Source organism: Euphorbia lathyris, chromosome 7 (assembly GCF_963576675.1).
Source record: "Euphorbia lathyris chromosome 7, ddEupLath1.1, whole genome shotgun sequence".
NCBI lineage: Eukaryota > Viridiplantae > Streptophyta > Magnoliopsida > Malpighiales > Euphorbiaceae > Euphorbia > Euphorbia lathyris.
In genome coordinates this window covers 72,600,722-72,625,491 of record NC_088916.1, presented here as the reverse complement: position 1 = coordinate 72,625,491, position 24,770 = coordinate 72,600,722, and positions in this window count along the sequence as shown.

Here is a 24,770-nt window from a genome sequence, read left to right as displayed (position 1 = left end):
TGTTTATTTTGTGCTCGCGAACTCGGAGTAAGAGTTGAGGGCACTTCGCTTGCAACGGTAGATAGTTCATCAAAAGGTATTTCCTTCTATCCCTCTTTATATGAAATAACGATTAACGGATCTTGGGTTAATGGAAAAAGGTTTAAATTTTATATTTCTGCTGCCATACGTTAACCTTAAATTCAATCAACAATTGTCTTGAGCATGCATATGAATCACTTGACTAATCTCCCATTACATGACAGACGTTTTCGATAAAGCAACACCAATTTGACCCCAACTTTTGGAATGTTTTTGAGCCTAAATGCAAGAACAAAAACATTACACTTTGTTCTATTCTTTCCGAGTGTTATCCAATTCTAGTTTGGAATTCTAGAACTTGCCATGTTATGCATTTCAAGACCACACTAATGTATTCGAGTATTAAAAACGATAAAGGCAGTAGGTTTCTTTTCTTAGCCAGTTCAAATAAAAATCGAACCCTTAGTCTTGCTCAAGACTAACAAAAATAACAGTACCAGCCCTTAGTTAGCCACATTTGAGCCTTTTCCCATTCTTGACACACCTTTGTTCGAGTCCCTTGGCCAGGGACATGCTAGCCATCAAAGTTTGTACATTCTTTCATTTATTTCTATGTTTAGTTGCTTTGAGCATTTCCATATTCAAATTGACCACAAGTTCATCAAAGTATGAGGATTTAGCATAAGTCCTTTAGTTATATGTGGTTGTGCTTCCAAAGGTGTCTCAATGGATATTAGATTACAAAACAGTAACTATTCTTTGTTAATAACAATTTTAGTGCAAAGAAAAAAAAGTAATGAAAAAGAAAGAAAACAAAAAAAAGGGAAAAAGAAGTAGAAAGAAAAGAAGTTTTTCTGCTCAATGTTTCATGAGCATTGTTTATAAGTCTGTTTGATTTTTATTTTGGCCATTTCCATTCTCATCAATCACGCTTCTCTCTCATTTCCTTTCCAAACCTTACCCCTAGCCTGCATTACACCCTGTTTTAAGTCCCTTTGATTTATTGACTTGAATTCATACTAAGTGGTGGAGATTTGATATATTGGCAAGCCTATGGTAATTGCATTCTAGGTTGTGAATTGAGCGATTTCTTGAAAATTAATCATAGCCTAAACACTTGAGTGTAATGAATGATTTCCGTGAGGGTGTTGTTGATTCTAATTCACACCTTATGTACATGGTGAAAAGCTTGCTTGCTGAGATTTTTCAAGTGGTTACGTTGTGTGTTTAAACATGAATAATATTTTGGCTTTGAGAATTGATGGCTGATAATCTTTACATTATGAGGGGGTCGAGAAAGGTTGGTAAACACAAAATCATAAGAGTAAAGAGCTGATGACATGATCTGATATGCTTGGGGACAAGCATTGGGTAAGTGTGGGGTATTTGATAAGTCTCCAATTCAACGTTCAAATGTCCACTTTAGTGCTAGGTTATTTAATTAATTTGGTGTTATTTTGGGTATTATTGCTTGTTTTGGTTTGATTTGCCTCCATAGGACTCAAATGATTAAAAGGAGCAGAATTGGACTTAATTGAAGAAACTTTGGACCAGAAAGGAATTTGGTGCTGAATTAAAGGAGCTGAAGCGAAAATGGAGTTAGTCTTGCCCAAGACTAAGGACCTCCGAATCTGTTGATGTTCAAATTGACCAGGACCTTTTCCGACTCGAAAAAGAAGGCAGAAAATCAGGGATTTGAACTTTGTAAAAGAGGTTGCTGATTTAGATAGATATTATTTGGTTACCTAACTTTTAGGATGAGGTTTTCTCTATAAATAGATGCAGAACAAAACTTCTTCTCTTAGGTTTTTTTCTCTTTTTGGGTTCTTAGTTAGCTTTATTTATTTTTATCTTTAATGGTTATCATAGTCGAATTCATGACTATGTGTAGCTAAACACTTTATCGATTAAGGGATTAATCAAAGGCTAGCATTATTTCTAATTGTGAGATTGTTGTTCTTAATTTCAGTAATCTAATTTTATGTGATATGTTTACATATTTATCGATCTATGAAATCAGTCCTTCAATGAAAGTTTAGGTTACAGTTCAGCCAGGCTTCGGCTTTTTCATTCATTGAAACAACGTTAGGCTATAGGATTTGTAATCATCTAAAATCCTAACTATGTTCAAGCGCATAAGCATGTCACTTGGTTTAAATCGGAATCGCTAAGAATTCGGTTAACTTAGATTGGGTCCTTCTAATCCCTAATGCTTTCGACAGATTAAATTCTAAGCGCTAAGCTAGAACTGTCTGGCCGAATAGGGGCTTATCTTTAGGTGCTCTAGGATTTGCTTTACAATTAAGGAAGGATTAGGTCGGGAATGAATAAGGAACGACTATAACCAATCCAGGTCATGTCAATTATGATATCATCTCACTTTCAATGATCAATAAGGAAATAATTGTTCAGCCTGTAAATTTCCCTTGATCGAAATTCCATCATATAAGAATCACCAATTTAATTTCATTTCAATTTTGCAAATTTATTTATTCATTAATCAACAATTTCAATCCCCCCTATTTACTTTTTGTTAATTGCTTGGTTATATTTGTGATTAGATCAGTATTAATCCTTTGGGTATGACCTTTACTTGCTCTTTTACAATCTGTTTTCGGCTAAGTGAAGTTATAATTATCTTTGGTGGATTCGACACCCATCAATATGTCTTTGTGTCAGGCAATCCTCCGGATGTTTTTCTTTGATTGCAGCAAAAATCGCACAAGACTTAGCTTGAGTTGAACTCATTTCACGAACAAGTTTTTTGGAACCCGGGCTTAGTCCGCTCATCTGTCTGTAGCCCTGATGATATACAGCCAACTGATGACAGTGTTGTCCTCTATCTCCAGCAATCCCATTCACCACCCAACCGCCTAATTCAGCGATTTCCAGAACCTTTATCAGGAATTTGTAACCACAGTACTTTGTTTTTGTATCCCTCCGTAGTATCTCATCCGTATCCATATCCCTTTTCGTTCTATAATTCTTAATACCACGAGCACATTTAACCAATATCCACTTTGACTTGCCCCCTGTCTTATGCGATGCTGTTGTTAACTCGAATCCGATCCCAATTGCCGTCTGTTTTGCCTAGTTAACAGCTTCCTGATATGTTTGAAACGTTTGTTTGGGAAAAAACTGCGAACTGTAATCAATGCTGTTTCCGCCAAAATCTTCAAACGAAACCTCCTACAAATGATAAATAACGAACATTACGCGACATTTCTACAGCATTTTGGTGTCTAAACCTGAAAAGCAGCCACAAATATGCCCGGGCGTGGGAGCATCACGCCCCACCATCTGGTGAGGCATGTGAGCATCACGCCTCACCATGTGGTGGGGCGTATGAATATTACAACCCACCACATGGTGGGGCGTATGAACATCACGCCTCACCATGTGGTGGGGCGTAATATTCAAATGCCCCACCACATGGTGAGGCGTGATGCTCACACGCCCGAGTCCGAACCAACGAATTTTTTTTCCAAAAAATTGATAGAAATCAATGGAAGTTCAATCGGAAAAATACCTCGACTTCAGGGACAACGTCATTCTCGTCTCTTCGCTGTGATAACAGGTCGCTCTCCATCAAACGTGTTATCTTTGATTTCGGGAAAAATGTATTTGGGAGAGTTTGGGAGGGTTTGGAATTTTTAATTTTTGGCTAAAGGGCGGTTACGTCTTTTTCCGGGGCTGGAAGTGTGAAATTGGGGTTGGGTATAGTAATCCACTAAATAAATAAACGAGAAATTGGGTTACCTCTTGTAGTGCGGATTACACAAATTTTGCAGCGAAAAAAAATCATAATTTTATATAGGGAAAATTACAAAATTGGGTCAAATGTGAGACCCATTTACATTTTTTTTTTGCACATGAAGACTCATTTACATATTTAACTTATTTACTCAACCTACTACATATCTAGACTATTTTTTGTGTGACTTTCTCAAAATACCCTTATTATATATATAACACTTAGAAATTTTTTAGTCTTCCGTCTTTCTCCCTCCCGTCTGACTTCGCAGATTTCGCAATATTCGAAGTCTGCGAAGATAATGTTTGGTTCAGTAGATGATTTTAATACGCAGATTTCGCAATATGCGAACTCTGTGAAGACAAAAGACGTGTTTTTAAGCATTTTTATCTTCGCAGACTTCACATATTGCGAAATCTGCGAAGTGATATATAACAAAAAAGGCATAACAACAGGGAATTCTAACATTAAAATCATAACATTGTCAAAATTTACAATAAGATTGTCACAATAACAACATTAAAATCATAACATTATCAAAATTTACAATAAAATCCTAACAAATCATTTCAAAGTAAATGTGACCAATCTTAATGGGAATTTCTCCCTGTATCAGAAGGAAAGTCATCTCCTCTGCATTCCAGTACACCGCCTTCTTGAAAGGGATGTCATGTATTCAACCACCTTCAGAAAAAAATTAATCGTGTTAAGAAGAAAAATGACGATTTGGCTTCGCGAAGTCTGCGAAGAGAAATGTGCAAGATAGAGGACGCTTTTACTTTGCGAAAAGAGGATTTCGCAAAGTCTACGATGAGAAATGTGACGATTTTACTTCGCGAAAACAGATTACGCGAAGTCTGCAAAGGGAAAAATAATAAACTTTTCTCTCCATAGACTTTGCGTAATCCGTTTTTGCGAAGTAAAATCGTCCGTTTCATTCTATTTCTCCTCGCAGACCTTCACGAAACCAGATTACGCGAAGTGATTTTCTGGGAAAAAACAAAGAGAAAACAGTAGATACTTATATTTTTCTCGCCTTTCACCATTAAAATCATCAATAACCATATGATAAACGCAGAAAAATAATGAAAATAACAATCTCTTCGATCCGCACAAGAAGAAAGAAACCAAAGGACGAGTAGAAACAAGAAGATGAATAACCATGACTTAGTTTTCTAGCAATAGAAAGATGAAGAATCAAGAGATGAAGAGAGGAAGAAGAAAAAGACATGGTGATGAAGAGAAATTGTACAGATTTCACAATATAAAGGAAGAGAGAAAGATCAAAGCTCTAGGAATCTCTTGGGGAAGAGAAACCGTGCGCCAAGGAAGATAAAGGTGAAGGGGGAAGATGAAAGGTTAAGGGTATTTTGGAAAAGTCACACAAAAAATAGTTTAGATATGTAGTTGGTTGAGTAAATGGGTTAAATATGTAAATGGGTCTCCCATTTGATCCAATTTTGTAATTTTTCCTTTTATATACCGTTCACATAAGTTTTACATCAAAGTGTTTCGAGAGAATATGCAACAGAACCACAAATGAAATTCAAACTTATATATTGTTATAATTGCTAAGAAAAAAAGGTTAAACCTTAATTTTCATAGGAGGAAAAGATAACCTTACTATTTTGCTAGATTTCATTAGGATAATGTACTAATTTGCACCACAAATCTTAATTACCAAAAAAAAGTTAAGTAGTGTAGGGGAATTTTGGTCATTATCAAAATACCTTAAAATCTTACCTGATTTGTAATTTAGTTTTAACCTAATTATCTTAAAATTTTACCTGATTTTTTTTCAATTTGGACGATACTAATTCAAACATTTCTTACTCGTATGTAACGAAACGTATTCATTACCTCGTCTTATTCATATTTACAAATAGTTTGTGCAGCCAACATACGTCGAGAGCTCTAGTGGTATACACTCATTAATGACATATAACATCTTCATTAACATGTATCAAAACATGTATCCATATCATAGATTCCATATCACATCCACTGCAATCATTTTGATTTTTTTTATCATTACAACTACAAACTTATGCACAATTATCATAATAGTGACAATAGAAACTTGAAGATGTGACATAGAAATTTTTTCCTTTTACTATATTTCTTCCATTATAATCTAACTGTTTATTTGGCTGGGCCTTTCCAGACTGAATCAGTCATGGTCCTTATAAACCATCTTTCGGAGCTAGCCACATTATACTATACATTCAGAATAAGTTAATAGTTGATATCAGGGATTATATGTAGTAATACTTTGGAGATTGGCGGTATCTTTTGAATGCCTAAGATAAAACAAAAATATGGTCAGAGAGGTCGTTGATGGGCGACCCCATTCTCATACCTAAGTTAGTGACGTATAGGGTGGAGTATTAAGCAATTTGAGAGCAATTAAATAGAATGTGAGTATGTATCTTAAATGTGTGATATTTAGGCGTATTTATAAAGATTACCATCCTATGAGTCCTTAGAAGACAGTTTGGACAAGTTGATCCTACCCATTCTAGACTTCCTTAATTTTAGGCAAATTTGGCGGCATATAATCCGAGTAGGATATGGAGATCGTCTTATTGGTCCACATCTCAAAGAAAATAAGGTATCCCTATTGGTTGAATCTGACGGCTTCTAGTGCTCTGGACTATCCTGGTCGTCTAGGATAGCGACACGTGTACTGATAGTATTCTTCATGTTGTTAGATCCCCCCCCCAACCTTCAAAAGCTCTTTTAGGGTTTCATCTATCCTAAAAATTTTTGTAAGGTTTTTCAATCTCGATGGGAGAAATGAAAATGAGTTTGCCTGTTGGTGTGTGATCCATAATTCCCCAATGATGGATCGTTACCCAAAATGACATCATACCTGAGAGTATGCGTACAACTATTGTTGAAACAACCGTCTCTTTAGTAGGCATTATTATGACTACCTTATTGACTCCACTTGAATCCTGACTATAAAAAGGGATTTTAAGGGGAGTTCATCTAAGTGCAATATTTCAAGATAAGTAAGTGTAGGTGGAAGATATGGCGTTTCTCAAGGTGAGTCAGTGTTTTAATAATTTTTCTTATTAAATGGTGACCTTTCACCTGTCCAAATGCCTATAAAAGGGATTTTGAGGGGTGTTCATCTTTTACTTTCAAGATTTCTGCCATTTTCGCTTGAGTGAAGAGCTTTCCTTAACAACAACAAGCTTTATTCTCCTCTAATTTGATGGAGTCCTTGAAACGAAAGAATTCTTGTAAGCATTCATCTTTGAGTGAGACTGCTTCTTTTTCTTCTTCAAATGAGAGCGATAAAATAATTCCATAAAACCACTTCAAGGGAGGATCCCGTAAAGGGAAGAACGTTCGTGGAGCAAAGAAATAGAACCCTAAAGTGTGAGATCAGAGTTCAACTCTGATAGCCACCCAACTATAAGATCTCACGGTGGAGTATCCTTTCCTTAGGGCTTTAGTGAGGCATCTTATTGGCTCTGGTCAACATATTAGGGATGGTTGCATAAGGATGATGAAGATTTTGTTGGCTTCTACACTCGGCACCTTTCTTATATGATGGTCTTTCCACCCATCAGACCTATCGTGCATCTCAACCCTTATTAGTTGTCCCCGAACACATGGATAGAGTTATTGACCCCTCATTAAACTTTGCTTGGATGTGGGTCTTATTTTTAATAGAGTTGTTTTCCATCAATTCTAGAGGACTGTTATCTAGAAGCATTAGGATTTTTGCTACTGGGGCCTAAAAAGCAAAAACTCAGGTTACCAGAGGTCCTTCATGCTAATTGGGAAGTCAAATAGCATCAAGGGTTTGAAGGATGGGTGGTTCTGGCTGGGGCCAAATTCTAAATCTCATAATAGCCCTTACCTTCAAGGCTTTGATTTCAAAACTAAATGGAATATGTATTTTGACAAAGGAGAAACTTGAGAGGACCTTTATTTTTTGAACAAAGAGGAATAGAGATCTATGGATACCATATTATCCTTTCCCAGCTATTGTTTGGTCACATATATGCTGGATCTGATTCACTTCAATATTCCTTGCGATGTGCTTGATGAAGAGCGAGCCTTTCATTTAGAAGGTGAAAATTATTATTATGATACAATTGAAGGCGACTTCTCTATTTTAACTTTATTTTCCCACATTCTTTGGATGCAGGAACGAATTGTAACCTTGGTGCTCCTTCTCTCATAATATTGAGACAAAGACAATGACAAATTGTTGTAGTTGTTAGACTTGTTCCTCGGCCTCCTAGACCTTCTGCTTTTGTAATTGTCCTAGAGGCTGGCGTGCCTACTGAAGTTCCCGCCTCCTCAAGCAAATCGAGTCCTGAGAAGGAAACTTTTGATACATTAGTCAGGGTAGATTCTCTTACCCTTGGACCTTCCGAACAAGCTTTCTGAGTTGGTTGCTCCTTCTCTTGTTGAAATCTCAAGTTCAACTAATGAGGACAATGTTCCCATATCTCACTTGGTGTCATTAATGGATGCTCCTCTAGTAGTTCAATTGTTGTCCTCTGTGCCTTTGAATAAGCTCGTTAAATATAATGGTGTCAAGCTATGTTTTATCCCGAACTTCTTGTTCCCCTCTCTCTTTTTTATCTTTAAAACCTTTAACTTACTTTGAAAATATAAACTAATGCTATCTTGGTATGATACTTTGAAAGGCGCATAATTGATTCGGTATGGAAGGGAACGACCAAGAGTTAGATTACGATGGAAGGAATATAGTAAGAAGGAAAGATTTTCATGTGTTCATATCTTAGAGTTTTTATGTTTCATTGTTCAGACACTTATGCACATGTGCGTAATTATGGAAATAGAAAACTATGAAGATCACATAAATTACAGTGGATGTGATATGAAATATATAAAAAAGCATACAACCTGTTATGATATGTGTTCAATCAAAAGACTATATATCTCCAACGAGAATGAGAAGAGATAAGAAATGTGTTTTGTTACATGTGAGTAGGTGATGTAGGAAATATTTAGCATGAGTTAAATATTAATTATTCCATAGCTAAAATGGGCGTCGATCTATATTATGTGGGTTATTAGATTTAATTTAATTACGAACTATATAAGCATGGCTAACCACCTAAATAACCAAACCCTGACCACAATAGGGTTAGAAAGTCAAAAATTGCCTCCCTCTCTCTATACTCCCTTCGCCGCCCCCTTCTCTCCATTAGTCTCAAACAATTGTTTTTAGTTCATGAGTCATCACCTTTCCTCTCGAACCACTTCGACATAGAAGTTATGTGACTTGTAATACATGATCATCGTTCCATGGATATATGCACTACGAGAAACAATCTGATAACCCATTTTATATTCAGATCTGTATCCGCTATAATTCTTTCTTTGAGTAATAATTAAGTTTTTGATAAATTAAAACATGGTTTTGTGATGCAATCATATGTGTGAAAGCTAAAAGAAAAAATTAAAATTTAAAAATCAGAATATTATAATACTCCATGTACTTGTGTACACATTTTTAACATTGTTGTTGGAGTTTTAACAATAATGTTGGATACGAAGTAATAAAGTATAATTATGTGGAAAAAAGAACATTTAATTTGGTACATGACAAGAAAAAGGCCTATTAGCCATTAATTAATTTGCATCAATAATTATGGATAGTATTTCCTAACTTAATTAATGTGGTGAAAAAGTAGATGAAGTGTGATCATTAAATGCGAAACTTTATTATATAAATTATATTTTTTATTATTATATATTTTCATCCAACTCATATAATTGTGTAATTTCTTTTTTAGCAGAGGAAGGATTTTTATTATTATAAATGGTAATTAATTTATTAGTTCCTATGTTTTGATAAAACACATTGTTTAGTCCCTGTATTTTTAAAAACACATGGTAAGGTCCCTAACTTCTTTTTCAGTGAACTGTTTAGTCATTCCGTCTGTTTGTTATATTTTTTTACCATTTATGACTTCAGAAATGACTAAATTACCCTTTACTATTTACCTTCAAATTTGAGAAGAGGAAATCCAATTTAAAAGAAGAAGCTATTTGTATGGAGAACAAGAAAAAGAACAGACCCAATGCTTACGAATTTGAACGATTAAGAAGAAAATCAAGAAGAAGAACACTCAAAGTTGATTTCAGATGCATTAGAGTTTAAAGGAAAGGAAAATAAAGGAAAAGACTAACAGAATCTTCATGAGAGTCTAACGGCAGGGACTAAACAGTTCACTGAGAAAAACGTTAGGAACTTTATCGTGTGTTTTTAAAAATGCAGGGACTAAATATTATGTTTTATCAAAATATAGGGACTAATAAATTAATTACCCTATTATAAATTAAAATTCATGAATGTCGTTTATCAAACGCATGATTAGGTCATAAGCCATGCTTCATAATGTGATTTACTAAAACAACATGGATTTGGATGCTAATACCCTATACAACACAAACTCCACTACATGTTCCAAATTATTAAATTTTCAATTTTATTTACAAGTGTAAAATTTTAAAAATCAACGACTCTTGTGATGACATTACAGGTGGTAAAAGTACACACGAAACTGACACGCAAATTACTCGATACAAAATTAACGCGTAATTTTAGTGTTTGAGTTTAGCTTAGTACGTAATGTGTCCTTTTTAGTTGACACGAAACTGACACGCAAATTTTTGGATTGGATGCTAATCCAAAAACGACACGAAATAATACAAATATTTAAATTATTGTTATTCTCTCATGTATTTATATGTCACTTTATTAATAAAGATAATAAAGTTATAATTATTACTTGCAAATATGATTTGAAGCTTGTAAATTATTATAAACACATTACATGACTCCCTAACATGATATTAGCGAACTTCTCGATAATCAGTGATAACATATGAATCTAAAAATAACATAAAATATTTAAAAATAGTATCATATTTTCTTATATTTTAAAAGTTATCATTAATATATATGCATAACAAAATTACATGTAACCCGAAAACACAATACGAAATCGATACTATCCCGAACATGTTAACACGATTGCGGTACGAAAGTTTTTGGATTTGATTTGGGTTTATTCTTTTTAACACGAACCCGAAAATGACATGACTCGAACACGAAATTGCCAGATCTGGTTGATACTATTTAGTTTACTGTTGTAGTGGAAAACAAACTTATCCGATATTTTATATATTGTCTTATACAAAATTTGATACTCCATCCGTTTTATTAGTTTTTCAAAATTTTATATTTTGGTCTTTTGGTCAAATCATTAAATTTTTGTTTTGGTTTTTAATGTATCCATGTATTTTTTCTTTAACATTTCAATGCCTTTTCCCAATCATTAGATGAAGGATAATTTTTTTAGTTAACCGATGTAAATTCATTAATTTAATTTTATATTAATTATTTTTCTTAATTTATGTGAAATACTCTAGAATGGCTCACAATTTCCACATGTTTCCTGATCCGGCAGTTCATCAATTTTAATACGTATATCCTTGTTTTCTCTCTAATACTCCCAATTTCTCCAGAATTGATTACCTCAGAATCACTCAAATTTCCAGTAGTTTCTTCATCCATTGGATTGGATAAAAATTGACAGCATCCATTATTGAATCTCCAACAAACATATCATCCTAAAAATCACTGTACTTCTAAAAACTTATCGGAGTAATAGGAATAATATGTCCAATCCGTTCTCAAGGTCTAAATTGATATCATTTTTAAACGTTAAGCCTATATTGGTGCTATTTTGTATATGGAGCCTAAATTGATACTTCTCCAAAAACCATAGGCCTATTTTGGTACCTTATCCCAAGATAAAACTAAATTGAATATCAAATAATAGCTCGGCTCGATAAAAACCTACGAAATTAAATAAAAATGAGTCCAATTTTAACTAAAAATACAAATTTATATACAATTTAAAACCTTTGAAATTAAATACAAATACGAATTTCTATTCAAATATAAATAGAAAATTTCATTCAATCATGTCTAGCGGAGAATGAAGTGGGAGCGGGGAATAACGTGGAAGTGGAGAATGAAGATGACGATGATGATGAAGTTAACGAAGATGATTAAAAACAATTAAAATATAGTTGAGACATTTAATAAATTATATAATAATAATAATAATAATAATAATAATAATAATAATAAATTATATATATTATAAACAATAATTATAATTATATATAAATAATTATAATTATAATAAATAATGATAAATTACTAAATGTTGAACTGAACTGATTGCTACTGAACTGAACTGATTGTTACATAATTTTTTTTTATAGTAATGCTAATATTTCGTTAAGTAGTAAAATTGCAAGTACAACATGAAATCAGTAAGGAATAAAACCCCACATACATATAGGCTAAGCCTAATACATGGTCCACTAGGGCTAAGCCTAATCACGATATGATAGTGAAATAATTGATGAATCAGTTAGTTCAACTTTTCTGTTGTGTAGGGTCAAAGTGAACTTTCTTAACAACAGTAGGGGTAAAATTGCACATTTTAAATATTAGGGGTAAATCTGCACTTTCCAAAGACGTTAAGGGAAATTTTGTACTTTATCCCTTTTTAAATAAAAAATTATTTTGTTGGTTATTTTAAATAAAAATATTTTTATAACAAACCTTCCATAAAAAAAAACTTACCAAACAAAAAAAAAAACCTTCCATAAAAAACTTGCCAAAAATAAAAAGAAAAATCTGAACCTACCGCCTCATGACTGTGCCTAAATTTTTTGTAATTCTAAAAAGAAAAAAGAAAATATATATTTTGGTTTATGGGGAAAAAAATAAATATTGTACTTCAGTCTTTAACTACGGAAATACGGATAGATAGAGCTAACCTATTGTTCCTTCCCATATGTAAAAAGTGAAAACCATAAATCTTCAAACACACGCTTTCGGACCTCGTGCACTTCACGCTCTGTTGTTCACATTCCAGACCTAATAAAGGGTCGTGTGTTCATACTGTTTCAGAAGCACGTGACATAGCGACCACTTTTTCTTCAGTCTTGTAAATTTACTCCTATACCCTTTCCTTATTTACTAAAAGTGGCAATTGGCCTTTGAAGTCTAAACAGACAGCATCTGAATTAAGGGTCAAAACTGTCAAGTTTTCAGATGTTATGAGTTTAGTACCATTGGAAGTTTAAATATCAGTCTAACCCTAAAATTGATAGGCCTAATACACAAATAACCACCTGAACTTGGCCCAACATTGCAACTGCCACTCAAACTTTCAATTGTAACAACTTACTCCTCAAATTTGTCCAATTATAAAATATAACCACTCAAATTTGTCCAATTATAAAACATAATCCCAAATTGCTGACATGGATTGCAATTGAAAAAACACGTGAAATACAAAAGCTGCAACGCTCGTGGAGTATGATAATCAGATCTTTAGAGTGATACATATATAGGGAAACGTTTTTACGGTTGTTTCAAGTATGGGATAAAAAAAATTTCAATTTGGGATTATATTTTACAATTGGACAAGTTTAAGGGGTAAGTTGTTACAATTAAAAGTTGGAGAGGGCAGTTGTAATATTTGGACAAGTTGATGGGTTATTTGTGCATTAGGCCAAATTGATAATACTTCACAAATTAATCAAAATTTATAATTTTTTAGATATTAAAACTGACTGTATTTAGATAAATTTATCAAAAAAAAATTTACTTAAAATGTCATTTTGACATTTAATCCCTCTCCAATCCATCGAACCCATACATATATAGATGACATACGAGATCTGAATTTAATTTTTTTTTTCTTTAAGATAGTATTCTTTCCTAATTAAAGATTTATATGTACGTTAAAATTCGAACTTGAAATTTACTTTAAACGACTTGATACCCTTAACCATTTAAACCAATCTTAATTGATTTTGTTTAATTCTCTCTTTATTGCTATTTTTTTCTATAAATAATATAAGTTTGATTAGAATTGAAAAATAAATATTAATTAGGTATGCGAACACAGTGATCCTGGTCTTCGGCGGTATCTTCTGGCTTACCGATGGCTCGTCCCTGCGCCGGGAAGGGTCCCTGCGGATACTCCGACGAGCAAGACAGTTAGTCGCTCAAGAAAATCTATTAAATGAACTGTGCAAGTGATTGAAAAGAATTACCCGCCCCTAGCTTATAATGTGAGCTGTGTATTTATAAAGGGTGCTTGGGCCCTGAGCCCTTCTGCCTTTTGGGCCTTCTTTGGGCCTTTTACTCGTATCCCGAATCAAGTAGTCCCCCCCACCGAAGAGCTAAATCGAGTATTTAATGCGAGAAGATAGGGTTGGGCATCCGTTTCCGTAGGGATACATGGTGTTCAGCCGTAAAGAGGGCTCCTCGGATAAACGTGGGAAAAACCTTTGGGATTACTGCATGCGTGTCTTATTTATAGCGCCGCATTGATTGCGCCTGTACTTTTAATTACTCGTGCGCCGTAAGAATTTATTGCAGAATTCAAACTGTGTCGGCGCCTTGTTTCTTCCCCCAACTATAACTATTTAGGAGGGTTGAGACGAAATTTCTTTATTTTAGTTTTCAAACTTGTTTGAGAGAAAAAACTCTGCTTGCTTTCGTTCTGCGCTCTCTCCCTCCTGCAATTGTGTCAGCCTGCCCCTACTTGTTCGCGTGGTAAGCATCCGGCGGTCCATCCGATACCTGTTGTTCGACGGGAGTTTTTCTTGCGTCAGAGTTTGTCGTATCTTTTGCTGAGGTTAGTCGCACAATCCCTTAGCCTTGGTTTTTGCGTTTTTCTTTGCTTTATTTCGACTTCTAGGGAGGGGTATTATGTCAGAGGGTTCTTCACGGGGAGCCCTAAACAGACTGCCGCCGGTTGCCCCTAGTGACTTCACGCTTCGAGAGTCTTCTCGGACGCGAACGGTATCGCGAAAAAGGCGAGCTGAAAAGGATAGTGGAGATAGCGCAGCGGGTGGTGCGGCGAAGAAAAGGAAGAAACCCGTTGGTCGCCCGCTGCCTACCGTCGATCGCCCAGCCGGAGGCGTTGCCGCCGGCGTTCTAGAGGTGGCGGTGGCCGTGCCGGAGGGTTTGATTACTGTAGAGCGACCCCTTGCCGCGATTTATGAGGAAATGCATGAGAGAGTGTGGACACGAGCTCCAGATGCTTCCGGTAGCGAGGGGAAACGGTTTGAGAGAGCCGAGCGTCCTAAGAGGCCGGAGTCCCTTTCGATCGAAGATGCCTACAGTATAATCGTCGCAGCAGATCTGCCGGCGATATCTGCAGTGTATCGACTCGGAGAGCCTTATGAATTAGTAGCTTTGGGTGAAGAGACCAGAGCCCATCATGCGGGTAGCGCGAATGAGCTCATCATTTACGAAGAGCAATTAGAATCGGGATGCGGCTGCCGCTCGTGCCCTTTTTTATGGAGGTATTGAAGGAATATGATTTGTGTCCTGGGCAAATACATCCGAATGGCTGGAGAATGATGGTCACCTTCTATTCGCTGTGTCGTTCTGCCGGGTATCAGGCAACAGGTCTAGTCTTCCGTGAGTTTTTTAAACCGAGCAAAGGGCAGCGATCTCAACATGTCACTTTCTCTCACCAGAAATTCAGAGTGATGGGTGGGTTGAATGATAAACTGTCCGAATACCGCCACCGCTTCTTTTTGGTGAGGAAACTTGATGGGGATTTTCCCTTTCGGGTCGTGTGGAATGATGACCCCATAGATTCCAGTCGGTGGTTGAAGACCCGACCAAAGCTCCCATTCGAGGAGAACTTGGTGACGCATTTGAAAGGTCTTCCGACGGACAAAGATCACAAGCAGGATGTAGATGAGCTGGTTCGTCACTTTCTTGTCGCTGGTTACTACATTTGGAATAAATGGCGGATGGCCGACATTAGAGGATGGTCGGCTGCGGATTTTGAGAAATGGAAACGGGGCTATAAGTTCAAAGCTGGGGAGTTGGCAGAATTGGAGGCGATCTCCGTAAATGTTGCCGTTGTAGGTGAGGGACTGGGATCACATTCTTTGTGAATTATGTCGTATAAAATGTGTTGTCCGTTATTCAGAAATCTGATGCTTTTCCCTTTTTGTGCGTGCAGGTCCAGGAGATCCTCGTGTCAGTATGGATTTTGACCCTAACGAATTTAGTGTTGGTTTGGAAACCGCTGACGAGGCATTCGGAGGAGCTTCGGGTTCACTGGTTTCATATTCCTCGCTCGAGGATGCGAACCAGGTGGTGCAAAGCATGGGAGGGGTTCTCGATGCGCGGGAAGATGCTGACGGGGTAGTTGATGTCCCGCAAGGGAAGCTTGTGGTTGAACCAGTTGCCCAAGAACATGAGGGAAGTGTGGAGATGATCGGTCTTGACGAAGAGACAGTTGGCAGTCCGACCCGTGGGGTGCTTGCTCGGAAGAGAAAGAGGGATACGGGGAAGGCCATTGACGAATATGTGGCTGGGGAGAAGTCCTCTGAGGAAGGTGTTGCCGGGGCCAGCGAGGGTGTCAGGAAACCCTGTTCTGATGGCGGGACCGAGCTGTCCTCTGATGTGCCGGATCGAGTAGGGGATCATCCGGAAATGGTCAAGAGGATGGAAATGAAAATTTCCAAGTTCAGGGATTATGTGATGAACTTGTCAGTGCACTCCGACATGATGACTTCCGATCTGGCTCGCGCGATGGCTCGTGTGGCCAGGGTTCCCGGTGAGCATCAGCGGATGGAGGGGGCTTCAAAAATGAACTTGGGCCTGGAGACCTTATCGGCCCGCGGTGTGGTGAGTTCTCCTATTCGCACTTTCAGCCTTGTTTTATTCCTTGCAAGCTTTTTGTCTTCTAACTTTTGTTCTCGTATGCAGTCTATCCAGAATGCCACCCGAGTTTTCGACATGTGCGTTAATGACGAGAAAGATTTTCGTGATATGGAAGAGGGTTTGCGGAGATCTATCGGTGATCTCGAGGAAGCGAAGAAGAACTTGGCGGCTGCGCGGGAGCTTCTAGATCGTCGCGAGGCTGAGATTACCGTTTTGTCGGAGAAGCTGAAAGTAGAGATGGCTGGTCGAGTGGAGCTTTCTCAGCGGTTGAAGCAAGATGTCGAGGAGATTTGTGCGTACCGGGTGTTGCTCAGGATGGCAGTTGGGTGGACTCGTCGAGTAGCGGAGATTTTGAAGGAGAGAACGGGACGCGCGGTAGAGCTGGTCGAGGAGAACGACTCTCTTAAGCGACAACTGGAAGTTGCGCGTAAAGAAGCTGCTGATCTTCGCGCTCTTACTGGTCAGCGCGAGGAGAAACTCGTAAAATTAGACCGCATGATGCTGATTACCGCAGCTCATTCTACGGGTTACAACGTTCCCCCGGAGGTGATTTTTGCTCCGAACATCTATGATAAGGCTGCCCAGGCGAAGGCTGTTGAGTTTTGTAGTCGTTTTAAGAAGCAATAGGCAGTCTGTACTTTGTTGATCTTGCCTTTTCCAAGATGTAATGATGATTCGTACAATCTGAATCTTTTTTGTGATATTCTATTGCTTCTAATTATGTTCCGCCTGTTGATGTGATTGTGGTGCATTGTGATGTCTTTCATGTCTTTTCCTCGATGTTCTATAAATAGGAGTCGGATTTTTTGGTATGGAGTTGCAACTTGCTTTTTCACCCCTTTGCTTCCTTCTTTAGATAATTTCTTCGGGAGAATGTCGCTTCGGGACATCGTCGATCCGGCCCGAGTGTTGGAGGTTCAGAAGGCAATATCGGCGATGCCGCATCCCTATGTTTACTGCCCCCCGTCTGAGGAGAATGATGCGGAGAGGAAGGTGAGGTACTCATCCCCTATCTGGATGAACCGGGACTGTATATCGCAAAGGAGAAAAGTGGAGAGTGAGAATTCCGTTCCTTATACCGGATCTGTCACCGATTCTTGTGAGGTTGTTGTCAGCGCAGTTTCTACCACAGAAAAGAAAATTTGGTCTCATGAGGGCATCGCTTATCTCCCCCCTGACGAGACCGTCGCTCCGGTGCTCAACCCGCACCCTTCCTGGATCAAGAGGCTTCTAGCCGATGAGATGGAAAGGGTGTTGAACTTGCCCCATGAGGTGGAGTACCATCGGGTAGGGCGTCATGCTTCACCAACGCGTCCATATGGACCGACGTTCGTTGATCCCATCAAACCGCGAAGCGTGGTTTTCCTGGAGTTTGGGAGGCAGGGTAGCCTGGATCCCGTTCCTGCTAATCCTAACCATCGCGTGACCCACATGGGCAAAGCCTGTTCGTATCATAGGCAAAACGGCCATAACACCGATGAATGCGTGGACTGGAGAGCGATGCATCAAGATTTGAAGGACGAGGAGGAAATCCCAGACCCTGATCGTCCTAAACCTATCTGAATATTTGTGTTTATCCGGCTTGGTGTAGCCCTAGTAGCTCCTGTAATGGCTCTATGTAGTAGTGCCCAAGATTTGTGGTGTAAGATCGTCGTTGTCGTTGTAATTTGCCCTTTTATTTCAATGTGTTGTGAGATGACCTGAAATTTGAGAGTTTTATTTTATGCTTATGCTTGGACTAGGCGCATTCCAACTTGTTTGTATCAGGTCGTTTGATATCATCGAAAAGCCGTAAAGGCCAGCACTTAAATGCTTGGTTGGCGGAGAACACGATAAGGTTCTGTTCGCCCGAAATCATTAACTAAATGATAGTTAGAAGATGTAGGAGGCGTTCGATATGATCGAAGAGCCTGATCGTTGAGCATTTGAATGCTTAATTGGCGAAGAACGCGATAGGGTTCTGTTCTCCCGAAATCGTTAACTAAATGATAGTTAGACGATGTAGGAGGCGTTCGTTATGATCGAAGAGCCTGAACTTTGAGCACTTGAATGCTTAATTGGCGGAGAACGCGATAGGGTTCTGTGCGCCCGAAATCGTTAACTAAATGATAGTTAGACGATGTAAGAGGCGTTCGATATGATCGAAGAGCCTGATCATTGAGCATTTGAATGCTTAATTGGCGGAGAACGCGATAGGGTTCTGTTCGCCCGAAATTGTTAACTAAATGATAGTTAGACGATGTAGGAGGCGTTCGATATGATCGAAGAGCCTGATCGTTGAGCATTTGAATGTTTAATTGGCGGAGAACGCGATAGGGTTCTGTTCGCCCGAAATCGTTAACTTAATGATAGTTAGACGATGTAGGAGGCGTTCGATATGATCGAAGAGCCTGATCGTTGAGCATTTGAATGCTTAATTGGCGGAGAACGCGACAGGGTTCTGTTCGCCCGAAATCGTTAACTAAATGATAGTTAGACGATGTAGGAGGCGTTCGATATGATCGAAGAGTCTAATCGTTGAGCATTTGAATGCTTAATTGGCGGAGAACGCGATAGGGTTCTGTTCGCCCGAAATCGTTAACTAAATGATAGTTAGACGATGTAGGAGGCGTTCGATATGATCGAAGAGCCTGATCGTTGAGCATTTGAATGCTTAATTGGCGGAGAACGCGATAGGGTTCTGTTCGCCCGAAATCGTTAACTAAATGATAGTTATGTAACCAACATATTGTGAAACATGATTCGCGTATATTATTGATAATATCTTTTTAAGGTTTGGACATTCCAGCTATTATCGTAAACAACCCCGTCTAGAGAGGCAATTTTGTAAGCTCCGTTGTGGAGAACAGTGTCGATTTTGTACGGACCCTCCCATGATTGGCCGAGCTTTCCTTGAGCTAAAGGGGATTGCGCAGCTGCGGCGTCTCGGAGCACCAGGTCCCCGACCTGAAAAGTGTGGGGGCGAACTCTTCTATCGTGATAGCGCGTAATATTCTGCTTATGAGTTATGATGTGTAACAGAGCATTAATGCGCTCTTCTTCGAGTCGGTCGCCAGCTTCCTTGAGCTCTGCACCGTTGTCAATTTCTTCAAAATTGGTATGTCGGGGGGAGCGAAGAATGACTTCAGATGGTGCCATTGCTTCTGACCCGTAGGCGAGGAAAAAGGGGGTACGACCCGTTCCCGTATGAGGGGTGGTGCGGTATGACCATAAGATTTCTGCAATGTGATCGGGCCATGCCCTGCCTTGGTCGGTTAATCATGCCTTGATCCCTCGAAGGAGCGTTCGGTTGCTTACTTCCGTGAGGCCGTTGCTCTGAGGGTGAGCTACCGATGTGTATCGGCCCTTGATACCCCAGACCGCACAGAAATCACGAAATTGATTACAGTCAAACTGCTTCCCATTGTCAGTGATGAAGGAATGTGGGACCCCAAAACGGTAAATAATAGCTCGCTTGAGAAAACTGATGACGTTGTCAGCGGTTATCTTGGTAAGGGCTTCAACTTCGATCCACTTGGTAAAATGATCGACTGCCACAACCACGAAACGCTTTTGTGCTAAAGCCATTGGGAAAGGGCCGAGCAGGTCAATACCCCATACTGCGAATGGCCATGGTGTGATGATACCTTTGAATGGGGCCGCCGGGGCATGATGTGTATTGGCGTGTAGTTGACATGCCTGACAACTGCGGACCAGACGTGTCGCATCGGAATCCATGGTCTGCCAGTAGAATCCCTGAAGCCGGGCCTTCTTCGCAATTGTTCGGGCTCCCTGATGTGAGCTACATACGCCTTGGTGAATTTCCTTAAGACAGTGATCTCCCTCTTCCTCAGATATACAACGCAACCAGGGATGCGTGGCTGATTTGCGGTAAAGTAAGCCACCCTGTAACGTATAACGCCAAGAACGCCGGACAACTAGGGATGCCGCTGTCCGATCTGCTGGAAGCGTCCCATCTCTAAGGTACCTGATAATCGGGCTTCTCCATCCTCCCGCTACGGCGTCTGCCGAGTCGATTTGTAGTGAATTCTCGGTGCGAAAAGCTGGGGCGCTCGCAACCTCGATCAAGGTGAGCGGGTCACTAGACTGTTCGCCTGCTGCAAGAGCAGCGATAGCGTCTGCCTCCTCGTTCTCTTCTCGCGGGACTAACACCAGATCAAGAGTTATTCCTCTGCTTTTGAGATCATTAAGTAGGGACGTGGCGAGTGTCAGGTATTGACACATTGTCGGGTCCTTTGCTTGATAAGCTCCACTGACATGGCTAACGACCAGCTTCGAGTCCGAGCAGATTGTCAACCGGCCAGTGACTATTGTTTTCGATAGCCGGAGGGCGGCGATCAAGGCTTCATACTCGGCCTGATTATTAGTGGTCGGGAAATTCAATCGGACGGCGTACCGTAAGCGGAGATTGTTGGGTCCTTGAATAGCTACGCCGGCGCCTGCCCGTCTGGGAGATCAAGACCTGTCGATGCTCATTGTCCAGACATCGTCCGTGCGAGTTGGCGTTGCCGTAAGCTCGGTGGTATTCCGGCTGGTAAATTCGACAATGAAATCGGATAAAGCCTGAGCCTTGATTGTCGTGCGGGGCTCAAAACGGACGTCAAATTGGGAGAGACGAACAGACCAGTTGGTGATATGCCCGGAGACTTCTGGCCTTTGGACGACCTTCTTTAGCGGGTAGTTGGTCCTGACGACGATCGTGTGTGCTTGGAAGTATGGTCTCAGACGTTCCGAAGCTTGTGTGATGGCGAAAAGGGCTTTTTCCACCTCGGAGTAGCGGACTTCGGCTCCTTTCAGCACTCTGCTCAGGAAATAAATCGGAAAAAGCTCTGTCACCTCCTCCTGGGTTAAAACGACCCCTACTGTTTCATCCGTGATGGTGAAATACAAGTGAATGTCCCGCTCTGGCTTCGGCACCGAGAGCAGAGGGGGGGTTGCGAGGAAAGTTTTTATGGCAGTGAACGCGGCCTGGCAATCAGTTGACCATCTGAAGGGGTGCTCCTTCTTGATTGCTTTATAGAATGGGAGACATCACTGAGCTGAGCAGGAGATGAAACGTCCTAGAGCGATGATTCTTCCATTGAGCCTTTGCACCCCTTGCAGGTCGCGTGGTGGCTCCATTGCTAAAATGGCTTCGACTTTTGCAGGGTTAGGCTCGATGCCTTTTTCCGACACTATGCAACCCAGAAATTTTCCACTACAAATTCCGAAGAAACATTTTTCCGGGTTCAACTTGAGGTTATAGGCTCTGAAGATTTTGAATACTTCTGCAAAATCTCACGAATGATCGCCCTCTTCGGTGCTTAGGACGACCATATCGTCGATATACACCTGTACCGTCTTACCAATGAGATGGGCGAACATCCTATCTATCAAACGCTGGTACGTGGCCCCTGCATTCTTTAACCCGAAAGGCATGACGTTATAGCAATATGTCCCCTCATGCGTGATGAAAGAGGTTTTTTCGGCGTCGACAGGGTCCAAAGGGATCTGCTGGAAACCGGCGATGGCGTCAAACTGAGACAAGATCTTTCGACCCGCCGTCTGATCGAGGAGTTGATCTATGTTAGGCAGCGGATAAGAATCCTTGGGGCAAGCTTTATTAACATTCGTGAAATCTACACACATACGGTACTTTCCGCTGGCTTTCTTTACAAGTACAACGTTAGAAAGCCAGTCCGGATAGTTGACCTCGCGGATAAATTTTACAGCTAGAAGTTTGTCAATTTCTGTTTTTACTGACGTCTGCTTGTCTTTCGCCTGCACTCTCATCTTTTGTTTCACTGGTTCGACAGAGGGGTCGATATTCAGCTTGTGCATTGCTTTCTCAGGTGCGACCCCCGTGATGTCCTCGGTGCACCAGGCGAAAACATCAGAATGCTCCGTTAGGACAGCCTTGATTTCATCGGCCAGCGGGGAGGTGAGCTTCGTTCCCATTTTCACTATCGTGTTATCCCCGAGGATACAGTCATCGACTGGTTCAATGGGCACGGGATTGTAACCCCTCATGTCCATCAGTCCGTCCTCTAAGTAGAGCGCTGTTCGAGTTTGAGTTGCCTCCCACTGCAGCTTTTTGGCGAGCATACGGTCACCCTGGATGGTGATCTTCCCACACGGGGAGGGCAACGTCAAGCACAACTCGGAGATATCCACCATGGCCCTCAGGGCGGCCAGGAGAGGCCTTCCGATAATGGCATTGTAAGCCAGGGGGATATCGACCACCACCCATTCCGCGGTATTCTCGACTTCTTCTACCCCTTCGACCAAGATAGTTGGTAGTGTTATAACTCCCTTTACCGGCACTTCGATTTCTGAGAGGCCGACCAGGGGGAAAGTCCCGGCCCGAAGGGCGGTCCGAGTATTCTTCATGGCGCGGAGAGCCGCCCAGGTGAGCAGGTTCATTGAACTTCCGGTGTCGACAAGCACTCGGTGAGTTTTCAAACTTGCGATGCTAATGGTGACAACAAGGGCCTCCGAGTGGCTAGTTCGGAGTGGAGGCTGCACTGTTAACGTCTGTCCGATCGCCTTTCTCTTTCGGGAGCACTCGGGCTGTGCGGAAAGTGCCGGTGCTCCCTCCCTTATGACGTGTATTTCTCCATGGTACCTTGGCCTCTTCGGCTCCTCTGCTCGCCCCGCCTCCCTTTGCTTCGGGCTTTGCTCTCTTTGCCTGCTCGCCCTTGGCGGCGCCCCCTGCTCCGTGATTCGCTCGACCTCTTTCTGTAGTTGATAGCAGTTATCCATGGAGTTTCCAGAGGATCTGTGATACTTGCAGTACTCCTTTTCTGCCCGGGTTTTGCCCTTGTCACCGACCGGAACCTGCTGTGTGAACCGATGAGGCTGATGCTGAGTGGCGTAATGCACCTCCTTGCCCCGGGATCGGTCCCCCCTTCGCTCCGGGTTTGCGCGCTCAGCACGAGCCGGATAGGGCATCGGAGCCTCCTTGCGGACTCAGACCTCCTCACGCGATTCCAGGGCCGCTCTGCTTCTCTCTTGCTTGTGTGTGTCGCCTTTGGCCTTATCCCTCTCTGTCTCCTCGTATTCGACGGGTCGGTCACAGTCATCGTATCGGACAAACGTTTGTGCCATGGTCATCAGTTCTTCGAAAGATCTGGGCATCTTTCGGAAACACTTCTGCTTTAGAGGCTCGCACGTGGTCCCCTTTGCTAAGGCGTCATGGGCCACCTCCAGGTTGAGGCATTTGACTTGCGAGGCCATGTGATGAAACCTTGACAGGAAATTGCGCAGAGGCTCGGTTGCTCGCTGCTTGAGACCGTTGAGGTCCGAACTGATTTTTCTGACCTTTGCCGCTGCGGCAAATCGGGAGAGAAAAAGGTCCTTCAGGAGATCAAAAGAATTGATGGACTCCGGGGCAAGTCCCCGATACCATTCCTGCGAGCTGGATGAGAGAGTGGTGGGGAAGACCTTGCACATGATGTCTTCATCTTTTGAGTATAAATTTATGGTGCTCATGAATGACGCCACATGATCGTTAGGATCCTCGGTCCCTGAATATTGGGCCAGTCGAGGAGCTTTCCAGTCACGCGGGAACCTTTTTTCGATAATCCTTTGCACCAGTGGCGTTTTACTAGAGGTAATGCTCCCTCCCATTACACCCCCGAGTGCCCTTTTGTCAAGAAAACGTTGAATTTTTAGTTCCAGCAACTCCTCGCTTTCCGTGGCTGTAGCTCCCGCTCGCCGCTCCTCGCCTTCTCTGGTGACTCCGGCTCCGGCTTCTCTTCCCGCTATGATTGCTGCTTCCGGGGCCTGCTCAGGGAGGGCCCCTTCCCTCTGTAACTCTGCCGCCTCCTTGAGGTATTGCCAAATTTTGGCATTCTCCTCCTGCAGGCTTCTCTGTTGGTCAATGATCTTCATCTAAGCTGCCGTGTGCACGGCCTGCGTAGTTTGAAAACCTTGGATTGCGCTGAGGAGTTGAGTGGCGTTGAAGGCTTCTTCTTCTTCCGGGCCTACCTCCTCCATCAAAGGGCCAAGGTTTCTAGGGGAGATCGGAAGGCTCTGGATCACGCCTCCGGCGTGAGTCATGGAGCTGGTCGCTCCAGCTTCGGGTACCACCGTTGGAGCTGAGTCATTAGGGGTTTGCATCTTGTTTGAAGATCCAGAGTCACTTGTAGTCCACGTTCACCGCACCAAATAATTAGGTATGCGAACACAATGATCCTGGTCTCCGGCGGTATCTTCTGGCTTACCGAT